This window comes from Ascaphus truei, chromosome 22, assembly GCF_040206685.1.
Source record: "Ascaphus truei isolate aAscTru1 chromosome 22, aAscTru1.hap1, whole genome shotgun sequence".
Classification (NCBI taxonomy): domain Eukaryota; kingdom Metazoa; phylum Chordata; class Amphibia; order Anura; family Ascaphidae; genus Ascaphus; species Ascaphus truei.
In genome coordinates this window covers 12,220,869-12,233,639 of record NC_134504.1, presented here as the reverse complement: position 1 = coordinate 12,233,639, position 12,771 = coordinate 12,220,869, and the positions used below count along the sequence as shown (strand labels likewise).

Sequence of the window (12,771 nt, the reverse complement as noted above, 5' to 3'; positions counted from 1 at the left end):
TGCGCACCGCTGTGCTAGGTGATAATGGTTGAAAGGCAGGGTTGCAGATGTATAGTATACATACAGTACACTATGTATCGTATACACTATGTATAGCAATGTATTATGACTGGACAAGCCCTCCATCTGACCCCCTCACTTACTTTTGCTGGTGACTGGACCCTGCGTAGCTGACACCTAATACAGATCCCTCCTGTATCAGATCAGGAAACCTCCCCGTGTCCATCTCTGGGGATATTTAATGTCTCCCACCTAAGAGGATCATTAACCCTTCATTCATAAAAGAGTAACCCAGCCATTCTATCTGCAGAATAAGTGAAGGGTCCCCCCCCCCCCCCCCCCCCAGACCTTTGTCACTGAGAGGCCTGCAGATTTCCATGTGAGTGTCACTTTGATTTCCGCTGACCATTGAGCTCTAACTCTTCCTTAAATCTTTAGTGTAACCCCTTCCCTGCTGGAGGCAGTCAATGCAGTGTCTAATTCAATGCATCACAGGAAGCAGTAGCACTGATCTGTCATTACAGGTGACTGATTCTGTACCTGTGTGTTTATCTCCACGTGGAGGTGTCTGTGCTGCAGACACCCCTTTGTACTTCACCACAATAAGTGTTAGCTCCATGTGAACAGCTGCTCAACATTTACATACAATGCTAAGTACTGAGTGTGCCTTGTTCCATGTAATCTGCTGGAAACTGGGAAACACCGAGTATTTATTATTCGTATGAAATAATTAGCACAATGACAGGGTGAGTTCCTCTCCCCAGGACCCGGTACTCAGCTTCCTGCGGGGACACTCCTACCTGTGGGGAATGTGATGGCTCTCATTGTCACCCCAGACAATGGGCTGCAGGTGACATGATGTGTTCAGCAGGAAACACACCAGGGACCTACAATTCCGTACAGGGTCGAACAATAACATTTATCTAGCTCAGTGTTTCCCAACTCCAGTCCTCAGTGAACCCCAAAAGGCCAGGTCTTAAGGATATCACTGCTCCAGCACAGGTGACCCACCTGTGCTGGAGCAGGGATATCCTTAAGACCTGGCCTGTTGGGGTTCCCTGAGGACTGGAGTTGGGAAACACTGATCTAGCATTTCCAATGATTATCCTGTCCAGGGAAGAGGACGTGTGTTGGGTTATCAGAGAGATACATTAACTTGCGCACCTTCTGTGGTGACTTTCACTACATTCCAACACGACCCTGTGATATAGCAAGAGACAAATATATAACTCTTTACTTGATAATTACACGCACAGAACATCTATGCATTGTATGAAAACATGTCCCCAAATGATCAGAGTGCATGAAATATATATAGCACCCCTTGGCAGTTTTTGTCCCACCCCAATCTCCTTCCTTGGCCTCCCCTCAACCCATTCATGTATCCATATTTTTTCTCCCCTATATTTTCTCCCTCTCTTCATATCACACGTTTTTTTTTATTCACTCCTTTTCTTCTTTCAGTCTTCTCTGGAAGTCTTAGCCTGGACCCTGTGACCATCACCTCCACCCTACACATTTCATCACCTCCACATCTCACCACCTCCAACCTACACGTCTCATCCCCTCCAACCTACACGTTTCATCCCCTCCAACCTACACGTCTCATCCCCTCCAACCTACGCGTCTCATCCCCTCCAACCTACGCGGCTCATCACCTCCATCCTACGCGTCTCATCCCCTCCATCCTACGCGTCTCATCCCCTCCAACCTACGCGTCTCACCGCCTCCAACCTACGCGTCTCATCCCCTCCAACCTACGCGTCTCATCCCCTCCAACCTACGCGTCTCATCCCCTCCAACCTACGCGTCACATCCCCTCCAACCTACGCGTCTCATCCCCTCCAACCTACGCGTCTCACCCCCACCAACCTACGCGTCTCATCCCCTCCAACCTACGCGTCTCACCCCCTCCAACCTACGCGTCTCACCCCCACCAACCTACGCGTCTCATCCCCTCCAACCTACGCGTCTCACCCCCTCCAACCTACGCGTCTCACCCCCTCCAACCTACGCGTCTCATCCCCTCCAACCTACGCGTCTCATCCCCTCCAACCTACGCGTCTCATCCCCTCCAACCTACGCGTCTCATCCCCTCCAACCTACGCGTCTCATCCCCTCCATCCTACGCGTCTCATCCCCTCCAACCTACGCGTCTCATCCCCTCCATCCTACGCGTCTCATCCCCTCCAACCTACGCGTCTCATCCCCTCCATCCTACGCGTCTCATCCCCTCCAACCTACGCGTCTCACCCCCTCCAACCTACGCGTCTCATCCCCTCCAACCTACGCGTCTCATCCCTTCCAACCTACGCGTCTCATCCCCTCCAACCTACGCGTCTCATCCCCTCCAACCTACGCGTCTCATCCCCTCCAACCTACGCGTCTCACCCCCTCCAACCTACGCGTCTCATCCCCTCCAACCTACGCGTCTCATCCCCTCCAACCTACGCGTCTCATCCCCTCCAACCTACGCGTCTCATCCCCTCCATCTTACACATCTTAATGGCAAATTCACCCCCCAGCAGATACCGAGATGAAGGGAGCAAAAACCTGGAAGCTATTAGCTCTTCCCAAACCCAGAAGTACATGAAAGAGCCTCCGTGTGTGACCCTCTCACCCCGTGAAAAGATGGCAATAAGCTCGGTATACTCTCACCGTTAACCCATCAGATGCCGGGGCTTCCGCCAATTCTATTAGTTAAGCAAAACTACCTGTATTATCATCAGAAATCCTGGGTGTAACCAAGCGTTTAAACATCATGAGTGATGCTACGCGTTTGTGAGTATGAGTGTATAGGTTAAGTGTAGAAGGCTTTGAGTGTAGAAGTTTGTGAGTACGAGTGTACAGGTTGATAAGTGTAGAAGTTTGTGAGTATAGAAGGCTGAGTGTGAGTGTAGAAGGTTGTGAGTTTAGAAGGTTGTGTATGAGTGTACAGGTTGATAAGTGTAGAAGTTTGTGAGTATATAAGGCTGTGAGTGTGAGTGTAGAAGTTTGTGAGTATGAGTGTACAGGTTGATAAGTGTAGAAGGCTGTGAGTGTGAGTGTAGAAGGTTGTGAGTGTAGAAGGCAGTGAGTGTAGAAGTTTGTGAGTATGAGTGCACCGGTTGATAAGTGTAGAAGGCTGTGAGTGTGAGTATAGAAGACTGTGTGAGTGTAGAAGGTTGTGAGTATAGAAGGCTGTAAGTGTGAGTATAGAAGGCTGTGAGTGTGAGTATAGAAGTTTGTGAGTATAGAAGGCTGTAAGTGTGAGTATAGAATGCTGTAAGTGTGAGTATAGAAGGCTGTGAGTGTAGAAGTTTGTGAGTATGAGTGTACAGGTTGATAAGTGTAGAAGAGTGTGAGTGTAGAAGAGTGTGAGTATAGAAGGCTGAGAGTGTAGAAGAGTGTGAGTATAGAAGGCTGAGTGTAGAAGAGTGTGAGTATAGAAGGCTGAGAGTGTAGAAGAGTGTGAGTATAGAAGGCTGTTAGTGTAGAAGGCTGTGAGTGTAGAAGGCTGCGAGTGTGAGTGTAGACGGCTGTGAGTGTGAGTATAGAAGGCTGTGAGTGTAGAAGGCTGTGAGTGTAGAAGGCTGTGAGTGTGAGTATAGAAGGCTGTGAGTGTAGACGGATGTGAGTGTGAGTGTAGCAGAGTGTGAGTATAGAAGGCTGTAAGTGTAGAAGGCTGTGAGTGAGTGTAGAAGGCTGTGAGTGTGAGTATAGAAGGATGTGAGTGTATAAGGCTGTGAGTGTGAGTGTAGAAGTCTGTGAGTGTGAGTGTAGAAGGGTGTGAGTGTAGAAGACTGTGAATACGAGTGTACTGCTATCTGCCCAAACCTTTCAGGGACACCGTCACGCGTGGGGTCCCACAGTATTGTTGGTGTGACAGTGTCCCGTCCCTCGCTGAGGTTTGGGCTGGGACCTGCCCCTCCTGATGATGCCTCTCCCTCCTCTCTCCTCCCCTCTCTTTATTAGGGTTATCGGCTCCTCTCCTCTCTCACTTTCATGTCAGCAGCCCGGGGACGGAGGTGGGACGCGCTGATCTGCAGCCCCCGGAGAGGGAGCTCAATGTCTCGCACCCCCTCCTACTCACCCCCCACTCACCCCGCAGGACCCGCACAGTGAGGACATGCCAGGGGGAGGTCTGGCCTCATCTGTAAGGGTTAATGGAACCCCCCTCCCCCCCCCATCTCTGCTCCTGTGCCTCACACTTTGCTCCTGTGCCTCACACCCTGCACCTCCTGTCTCTGCTCCTGTGCCTCACACCCTGCTCCTCCTGTCTCTGCTCCTGTGCCTCACACCCTACTAGTGTGCCTCACACCCTGCCCCTCCTGTCTGGGCTCCTGTGCCTCACACCCTGCTCCTCCTGTCTCTGCTCCTGTGCCTCACACCCTGCTCCTCCTGTCTCTGCTCCTGTGCCTCACACCCTGCTCCTCCTGTCTCTGCTCCTGTGCCTCACACCCTGCTCCTGTGCCTCACACCCTACTAGTGTGCCTCACACCCTGCCCCTCCTGTCTGGGCTCCTGTGCCTCACACCCTGCTCCTCCTGTCTCTGCTCCTGTGCCTCACACCCTGCTCCTCCTGTCTCTGCTCCTGTGCCTCACACCCTGCTCCTCCTGTCTCTGCTCCTGTGTCTCACACCTTGCTCCTGTGCCTCACACCCTACTCCTGTGCCTCACACCCTACTCCTGTGCCTCACACCCTACTCCTATGCCTCACACCCTTCTTCTGTCTCTGCTCCTGTGCCTCACACCCTGCACCTCCTGTGTCTGCTCCTGTGCCTCACACCCTGCTCTTCCTGTCTCTGCTCCTGTGCCTCACACCCTGCTCCTCCTGTCTCTGCTCCTGTGCCTCACACCCTGCTCCCCCTGTCTCTGCTCCTGTGCCTCACACCCTGCTCCCCCTGTCTCTGCTCCTGTGCCTCACACCCTGCTCCTGTGCCTCACACCCTACTCCTCCGGTCTCTGCTCCTGTGCCTCACACCCTACTCCTCCGGTCTCTGCTCCTGTGCCTCACACCCTGCTCATCCTGTCTGCTCCTGTGCCTCACACCCTGCTCCTCCTGTCTCTGCTCCGGTGCCTCACACCCTGCTCCTCCTGTCTCTGCTCCTGTGCATCACACACTCCACCTCCTGTCTCTGCTCCTGTGCCTCACACCCTACACCTGTCCCTGCTCCTGTGCCTCACACTCTGCTCCTATCTCTGCTCCTGTGCTTCACACCCTGCTCCTGTGCATCACACCCTCCACCTCCTGTCTCTGCTCCTGTGCCTCACACCCTGCTCCTCCTGTCTCTGCTCCTGTGCCTCACACCCTGCTCCTGTGCATCACACCCTCCACCTCCTATGCCTCACACCCTCCACCTCCTGTCTCTGCTCCTGTGCCTCACACCCTGCTCCTCCTGTCTCTGCTCCTGTGCCTCACACCCTGCTCCTCCTGTCTCTGCTCCTGTGCATCACACACTCCACCTCCTGTTTCTGCTCCTGTGCCTCACACCCTGCACCTGTCCCTGCTCCTGTGCCTCACACTCTGCTCCTATCTCTGCTCCTGTGCTTCACACCCTGCTCCTGTGCATCACACCCTCCACCTCCTATGCCTCACACCCTCCACCTCCTGTCTCTGCTCCTGTGCCTCACACCCTGCTCCTGTCCCTGCTCCTGTGCCTCACACCCTGCTCCCCCTGTCTCTGCTCCTGTGCCTCACACCCTGCTCCTGTCCCTGCTCCTGTGCCTCACACCCTGCTCCTGTGCCTCACACCCTTCTCCTGTCTCTGCTCCTGTGCCTCACACCCTGCACCTCCTGTCTCTGCTCCTGTGCCTCACACCCTGCACCTCCTGTGTCTGCTCCTGTGCCTCACACCCTGCACCTCCTGTCTCTGCTCCTGTGCCTCACACCCTGCTCCCCCTGTCTCTGCTCCTGTGCCTCACACCCTGCTCCTGTGCCTCACACCCTGCTCCCCCTGTCTCTGCTCCTGTGCCTCACACCCTACTCCTCCTGTCCCTGCTCCTGTGCCTCACACCCTGCTCCACCTGTCCCTGCTCCTGTGCCTCACACCCTGCTCCCCCTGTCTCTGCTCCTGTGCCTCACACCCTGCTCCTGTTCCTGTGCCTCACACCCTGCTCCTGTCCCTGCTCCTGTGCCTCACACCCTGCTCCTGTCCCTGCTCCTGTGCCTCATACCCTGCTTCTGTCCCTGCTCCTGTGCCTCACACCCTGCTCCTGTCCCTGCTCCTGTGCCTCACACCCTGCTCCTGTCCCTGCTCCTGTCCCTGCTCCTGTGCCTCACACCCTGCTCCTGTCCCTGCTCCTGTGCCTCACACCCTGCTCCTGTCCCTGCTCCTGTGCCTCACACCCTGCTCCTGTCCCTGCTCCTGTGCCTCACACCCTGCTCCTGTCCCTGCTCCTGTGCATCACACCCTGCTCCTGTCCCTGCGCCTCACACCCTGCTCCTGTCCCTGCTCCTGTGCCTCACACCCTGCTCCTGTCCCTGTTCCTGTGCCTCACACCCTGCTCCTGTCTCTAGAGTGGATCTGCACCTGCCCCAAACCTCACATCCCGCCCGAGGCCGGTATCACGAGGTTCCGGACACTGGACCAGGACGGTTCTAGAGCCGTGTACAAGGGGTCACTGAGGACACAACGTGGAACAAGACCAAGAAAAGGGGCAATTCCTCTGAGAGTCAACAAGTGCCACTTCGGCCACGGGAGGCCGCAATATGTAAGGTAATACCCCCTTTCCCCCCCCCCCCAAAAAAAACCTGGGGCTGGTGTGTGAGAACCTGACACGTGGTCCTAGACGTGGCTCCCTATATAGACGTGACCTCAGAAATCAGTGTGGGTGCCGTGTATATGCACTGGGGGGGGGCACTGTAGATGTGCACTGGGGGGGGCGCTGTAGATGTGCGGGGGGGGGCGCTGTAGATGTGCAGGGGGGGGCACTGTAGATGTGCAGTGGGGGGGGCGCTGTAGATGTGCAGTGGGGGGGGGGGGCGCTGTAGATGTGCAGTGGGGGGGGGGCGCGCTGTAGATGTGCAGTGGGGGGGGCCGCGCTGTAGATGTGCAGTGGGGGGCGCTGTAGATGTGCAGTGGGGGGGCGCTGTAGATGTGCAGTGGGGGGGCGCTGTAGATGTGCAGTGGGGGGGCGCTGTAGATGTGCAGTGGGGGGGGCGCTGTAGATGTGCAGTGGGGGGCGTGCTGTAGATGTGCAGTGGGGGGGGCGCGCTGTAGATGTGCAGTGGGGGGAGCGCGCTGTAGATGTGCAGTGGGGGGAGCGCGCTGTAGATGTGCAGTGGGGGGGGGGCTGTAGATGTGCAGTGGGGAAGGCGCGCTGTAGATGTGCAGTGGGGGGGCGCGCTGTAGATGTGCAGTGGGGAAGGCGCTGTAGATGTGCAGTGGGGGGGGCGCGCTGTAGATGTGCAGTGGGGGGGCGCTGTAGATGTGCAGTTGGGGGGGCGCTGTAGATGTGCAGTGGGGGGGCGCTGTAGATGTGCAGTGGGGGGCGCGCTGTAGATGTGCAGTGGGGGGGCGCTGTAGATGTGCAGTGGGGGGGGGCGCTGTAGATGTGCAGTGGGGGGGGGCGCTGTAGATGTGCAGTGGGGGGGCGCTGTAGATGTGCAGTGGGGGGGCGCGCTGTAGATGTGCAGTGGGGGGGGTGCGCTGTAGATGTGAAGTGGGGGGGCGCGCTGTAGATGTGCAGTGGGGGGGGGCGCGCTGTAGATGTGCAGTGGGGGGGCACGCTGTAGATGTGCAGTGGGGGGGCACGCTGTAGATGTGCAGTGGGGGGGGCACGCTGTAGATGTGCAGTGGGGGGGGCGCTGTAGATGTGCAGTGGGGGGGGCACGCTGTAGATGTGCAGTGGGGAAGGCGCGCTGTAGATGTGCAGTGGGGGGGGGCGCGCTGTAGATGTGCAGTGGGGGGGGCGCTGTAGATGTGCAGTGGGGAAGGCGCTGTAGATGTGCAGTGGGGAAGGCGCGCTGTAGATGTGGAGTGGGGGGGTCGCTGTAGATGTGCAGTGGGGGGGCACTGTAGATGTGCAGTGGGGGGGCGCTGTAGATGTGCAGTGGGGGGGCGCGCTGTAGATGTGCAGTGGGGGGGCGCTGTAGATGTGCAGTGGGGGGGCGCGCTGTAGATGTGCAGTGGGGGAGCGCGCTGTAGATGTGCAGTGGGGGCGCGCTGTAGATGTGCAGTGGGGGGGCGCGCTGTAGATGTGCAGTGGGGGGGGGCGCTGTAGATGTGCAGTGGGGAAGGCGCTGTAGATGTGCAGTGGGGAAGGCGCGCTGTAGATGTGGAGTGGGGGGGTCGCTGTAGATGTGCAGTGGGGGGGCGCTGTAGATGTGCAGTGGGGGGGCGCTGTAGATGTGCAGTGGGGGGGCGCGCTGTAGATGTGCAGTGGGGGGGCGCGCTGTAGATGTGCAGTGGGGGGGCGCTGTAGATGTGCAGTGGGGGGGGCGCTGTAGATGTGCAGTGGGGGGGGCGCTGTAGATGTGCAGTGGGGGGGGGGGCGCTGTAGATGTGCAGTGGGGAAGGCGCGCTGTAGATGTGCAGTGGGGGAGGCGCGCTGTAGATGTGCAGTGGGGGGGGCGCGCTGTAGATGTGCAGTGGGGAAGGCGCGCTGTAGATGTGCAGTGGGGGGGCGCGCTGTAGATGTGCAGTGGGGGGGCGCTGTAGATGTGCAGTGGGGGGGGCGCTATAGATGTGCAGTGGGGGGGGCGCGCTGTAGATGTGCAGTGGGGGGGGGCGCGCTGTAGATGTGCAGTGGGGGGGGGGCGCGCTGTAGATGTGCAGTGGGGGGGGCACGCTGTAGATGTGCAGTGGGGGGGGCGCTGTAGATGTGCAGTGGGGGGGGCACGCTGTAGATGTGCAGTGGGGAAGGCGCGCTGTAGATGTGCAGTGGGGGGGGCGCTGTAGATGTGCAGTGGGGGGCGCTGTAGATGTGCAGTGGGGAAGGCGCGCTGTAGATGTGCAGTGGGGGGGGGCGCTGTAGATGTGCAGTGGGGGGGGGCACGCTGTAGATGTGCAGTGGGGGGGGCACGCTGTAGATGTGCAGTGGGGGGGGGCACGCTGTAGATGTGCAGTGGGGGGGGGCACGCTGTAGATGTGCAGTGGGGGGGGCGCTGTAGATGTGCTGTGGGGGGGGCACGCTGTAGATGTGCAGTGGGGAAGGCGCGCTGTAGAGGTGCAGTGGGGGGGGGGGCGCTGTAGATGTGCAGTGGGGGGCGCTGTAGATGTGCAGTGGGGAAGGCGCGCTGTAGATGTGCAGTGGGGGGGGGGGCGCTGTAGATGTGCAGTGGGGAAGGCGCTGTAGATGTGCAGTGGGGTGGGGCGCTGTAGATGTGCAGTGGGGGGGCGCTGTAGATGTGCAGTGGGGAAGGCGCGCTGTAGATGTGCAGTGGGGAAGGCGCGCTGTAGATGTGCAGTGGGGGGGCACGCTGTAGATGTGCAGTGGGGAAGGCGCGCTGTAGATGTGCAGTGGGGGGGGCGCGCTGTAGATGTGCAGTGGGGGGGGCGCTGTAGATGTGCAGTGGGGGGGCGCTGTAGATGTGCAGTGGGGGGGCGCTGTAGATGTGCAGTGGGGGGCGCGCTGTAGATGTGCAGTGGGGGGGCGCTGTAGATGTGCAGTGGGGGGGGCGCTGTAGATGTGCAGTGGGGGGGCGCTGTAGATGTGCAGTGGGGGGGCGCGCTGTAGATGTGCAGTGGGGGGGGGTGCGCTGTAGATGTGAAGTGGGGGGGCACGCTGTAGATGTGCAGTGGGGGGGGCACGCTGTAGATGTGCAGTGGGGGGGCGCTGTAGATGTGCAGTGGGGGGGCACGCTGTAGATGTGCAGTGGGGGGGGCGCTGTAGATGTGCAGTGGGGGGGGCACGCTGTAGATGTGCAGTGGGGAAGGCGCGCTGTAGATGTGCAGTGGGGGGGGCGCGCTGTAGATGTGCAGTGGGGGGGGGCGCTGTAGATGTGCAGTGGGGAAGGCGCTGTAGATGTGCAGTGGGGAAGGCGCGCTGTAGATTTGGAGTGGGGGGGTCGCTGTAGATGTGCAGTGGGGGGGCACTGTAGATGTGCAGTGGGGGGGCGCTGTAGATGTGTAGTGGGGGGGCGCGCTGTAGATGTGCAGTGGGGGGGCGCTGTAGATGTGCAGTGGGGGGGCGCGCTGTAGATGTGCAGTGGGGGGGCGCGCTGTAGATGTGCAGTGGGGGAGCGCGCTGTAGATGTGCAGTGGGGGCGCGCTGTAGATGTGCAGTGGGGGGGCGCGCTGTAGATGTGCAGTGGGGAAGGCGCGCTGTAGATGTGGAGTGGGGGGGTCGCTGTAGATGTGCAGTGGGGGGGCGCTGTAGATGTGCAGTGGGGGGGCGCGCTGTAGATGTGCAGTGGGGGGGCGTGCTGTAGATGTGCAGTGGGGGGGCGCGCTGTAGATGTGCAGTGGGGGGGCGCTGTAGATGTGCAGTGGGGGGGGCGCTGTAGATGTGCAGTGTGGGGGGCGCTGTAGATGTGCAGTGGGGGGGGGGGCGCTGTAGATGTGCAGTGGGGAAGGCGCGCTGTAGATTTGGAGTGGGGGGGTCGCTGTAGATGTGCAGTGGGGGGGGCGCTGTAGATGTGCAGTGGGGGGGCGCGCTGTAGATGTGCAGTGGGGAAGGCGCGCTGTAGATGTGCAGTGGGGGGGCGCGCTGTAGATGTGCAGTGGGGGGGCGCTGTAGATGTGCAGTGGGGGGGGGCGCGCTGTAGATGTGCAGTGGGGGGGGGGCGCGCTGTAGATGTGCAGTGGGGGGGGGCACGCTGTAGATGTGCAGTGGGGGGGGGCACGCTGTAGATGTGCAGTGGGGGGGGCGCTGTAGATGTGCAGTGGGGGGGGCACGCTGTAGATGTGCAGTGGGGAAGGCGCGCTGTAGATGTGCAGTGGGGGGGGGCGCTGTAGATGTGCAGTGGGGGGCGCTGTAGATGTGCAGTGGGGAAGGCGCGCTGTAGATGTGCAGTGGGGGGGGGGCGCTGTAGATGTGGGGGGGGGGCGCGCTGTAGATGTGCAGTGGGGGGGGCACGCTGTAGATGTGCAGTGGGGGGGGCACGCTGTAGATGTGCAGTGGGGGGGGGCACACTGTAGATGTGCAGTGGGGGGCGCTGTAGATGTGCAGTGGGGAAGGCGCGCTGTAGATGTGCAGTGGGGGGGGCACGCTGTAGATGTGCAGTGGGGGGGGCACGCTGTAGATGTGCAGTGGGGGGGGCACGCTGTAGATGTGCAGTGGGGGGGGGCGCTGTAGATGTGCTGTGGGGGGGGCACGCTGTAGATGTGCAGTGGGGAAGGCGCGCTGTAGATGTGCAGTGGGGGGGGGGCGCTGTAGATGTGCAGTGGGGGGCGCTGTAGATGTGCAGTGGGGAAGGCGCGCTGTAGATGTGCAGTGGGGGGGGGCGCTGTAGATGTGCAGTGGGGAAGGCGCTGTAGATGTGCAGTGGGGTGGGGCGCTGTAGATGTGCAGTGGGGGGGCGCTGTAGATGTGCAGTGGGGAAGGCGCGCTGTAGATGTGCAGTGGGGGGGGGCGCTGTAGATGTGCAGTGGGGGGGCGCTCTGTAGATGTGCAGTGGGGAAGGCGCGCTGTAGATGTGCAGTGGGGAAGGCGCGCTGTAGATGTGCAGTGGGGGGGCGCTGTAGATGTGCAGTGGGGGGGCGCGCTGTAGATGTGCAGTGGGGAAGGCGCGCTGTAGATGTGCAGTGGGGGGGGGCGCTGTAGATGTGCAGTGGGGGGGCGCGCTGTAGATGTGCAGTGGGGGGGCGCGCTGTAGATGTGCAGTGGGGAAGGAGCGCTGTAGATGTGCAGTGGGGGGGGTGCTGTAGATGTGCAGTGGGGGGGCGCTGTAGATGTGCAGTGGGGGGGCGCGCTGTAGATGTGCAGTGGGGAAGGCGCGCTGTAGATGTGCAGTGGGGGGGGCGCTGTAGATGTGCAGTGGGGGGGCGCGCTGTAGATGTGCAGTGGGGGGGCGCGCTGTAGATGTGCAGTGGGGAAGGCGCGCTGTAGATGTGCAGTGGGGGGGGTGCTGTAGATGTGCAGTGGGGGGGGCGCGCTGTAGATGTGCAGTGGGGGGGCGCTGTAGATGTGCAGTGGGGAAGGCGCTGTAGATGTGCAGTGGGGAAGGCGCGCTGTAGATGTGCAGTGGGGGGTCGCTGTAGATGTGCAGTGGGGGGGCTCTGTAGATGTGCAGTGGGGGGGCACTGTAGATGTGCAGTGGGGGGGGCGCTGTAGATGTGCAGTGGGGGGGGGCGCTGTAGATGTGCAGTGTGGGGGCGCGCTGTAGATGTGCAGTGTGGGGGCGCGCTGTAGATGTGCAGTGGGGGGGGCGCTGTAGATGTGCAGTGGGGGGGGCGCTGTAGATGTGCAGTGGGGGGGCGCTGTAGATGTGCAGTGGGGGCGCGCGCTGTAGATGTGCAGTGGGGAAGGCGTGCTGTAGATGTGCAGTGGGGGGGGGGGGGGGCGCTGTAGATGTGCAGTGGGGAAGGCGCGCTGTAGATGTGCAGTGGGGAAGGCGCGCTGTAGATGTGCAGTGGGGGGGCACGCTGTAGATGTGCAGTGGGGAAGGCGCGCTGTAGATGTGCAGTGGGGGGGGCGCGCTGTAGATGTGCAGTGGGGGGGGCGCTGTAGATGTGCAGTGGGGAAGGCGCGCTGTAGATGTGCAGTGGGGGGGCGCTGTAGATGTGCAGTGGGGGGGGCGCTGTAGATGTGCAGTGGGGGGGCGCTGTAGATGTGCAGTGGGGGGGCGCTGTAGATGTGCAGTGGGGGGGCGTGCTGTAGATGTGCAGTGGGGGGGGGGCGCTGTAGA

General features: G+C 60.3%; 2 protein-coding genes across 2 annotated transcripts in view; one reads left to right on the top strand and one right to left on the bottom strand.

The window, feature by feature from the left end:
• The window catches only part of ASPSCR1 (ASPSCR1 tether for SLC2A4, UBX domain containing), a 46,961-nt gene that overhangs the window by 22,243 nt on the left and 11,947 nt on the right, over positions 1-12,771 (bottom strand).
• The window catches only part of NOTUM (notum, palmitoleoyl-protein carboxylesterase), a 30,761-nt gene continuing 21,930 nt past the window's right edge, over positions 3,941-12,771 (top strand). Inside the window, 2 exon segments of the mRNA XM_075579993.1 lie at positions 3,941-4,135; positions 6,499-6,697. The gene's annotated coding sequence lies outside the window, so the exon portion shown is untranslated.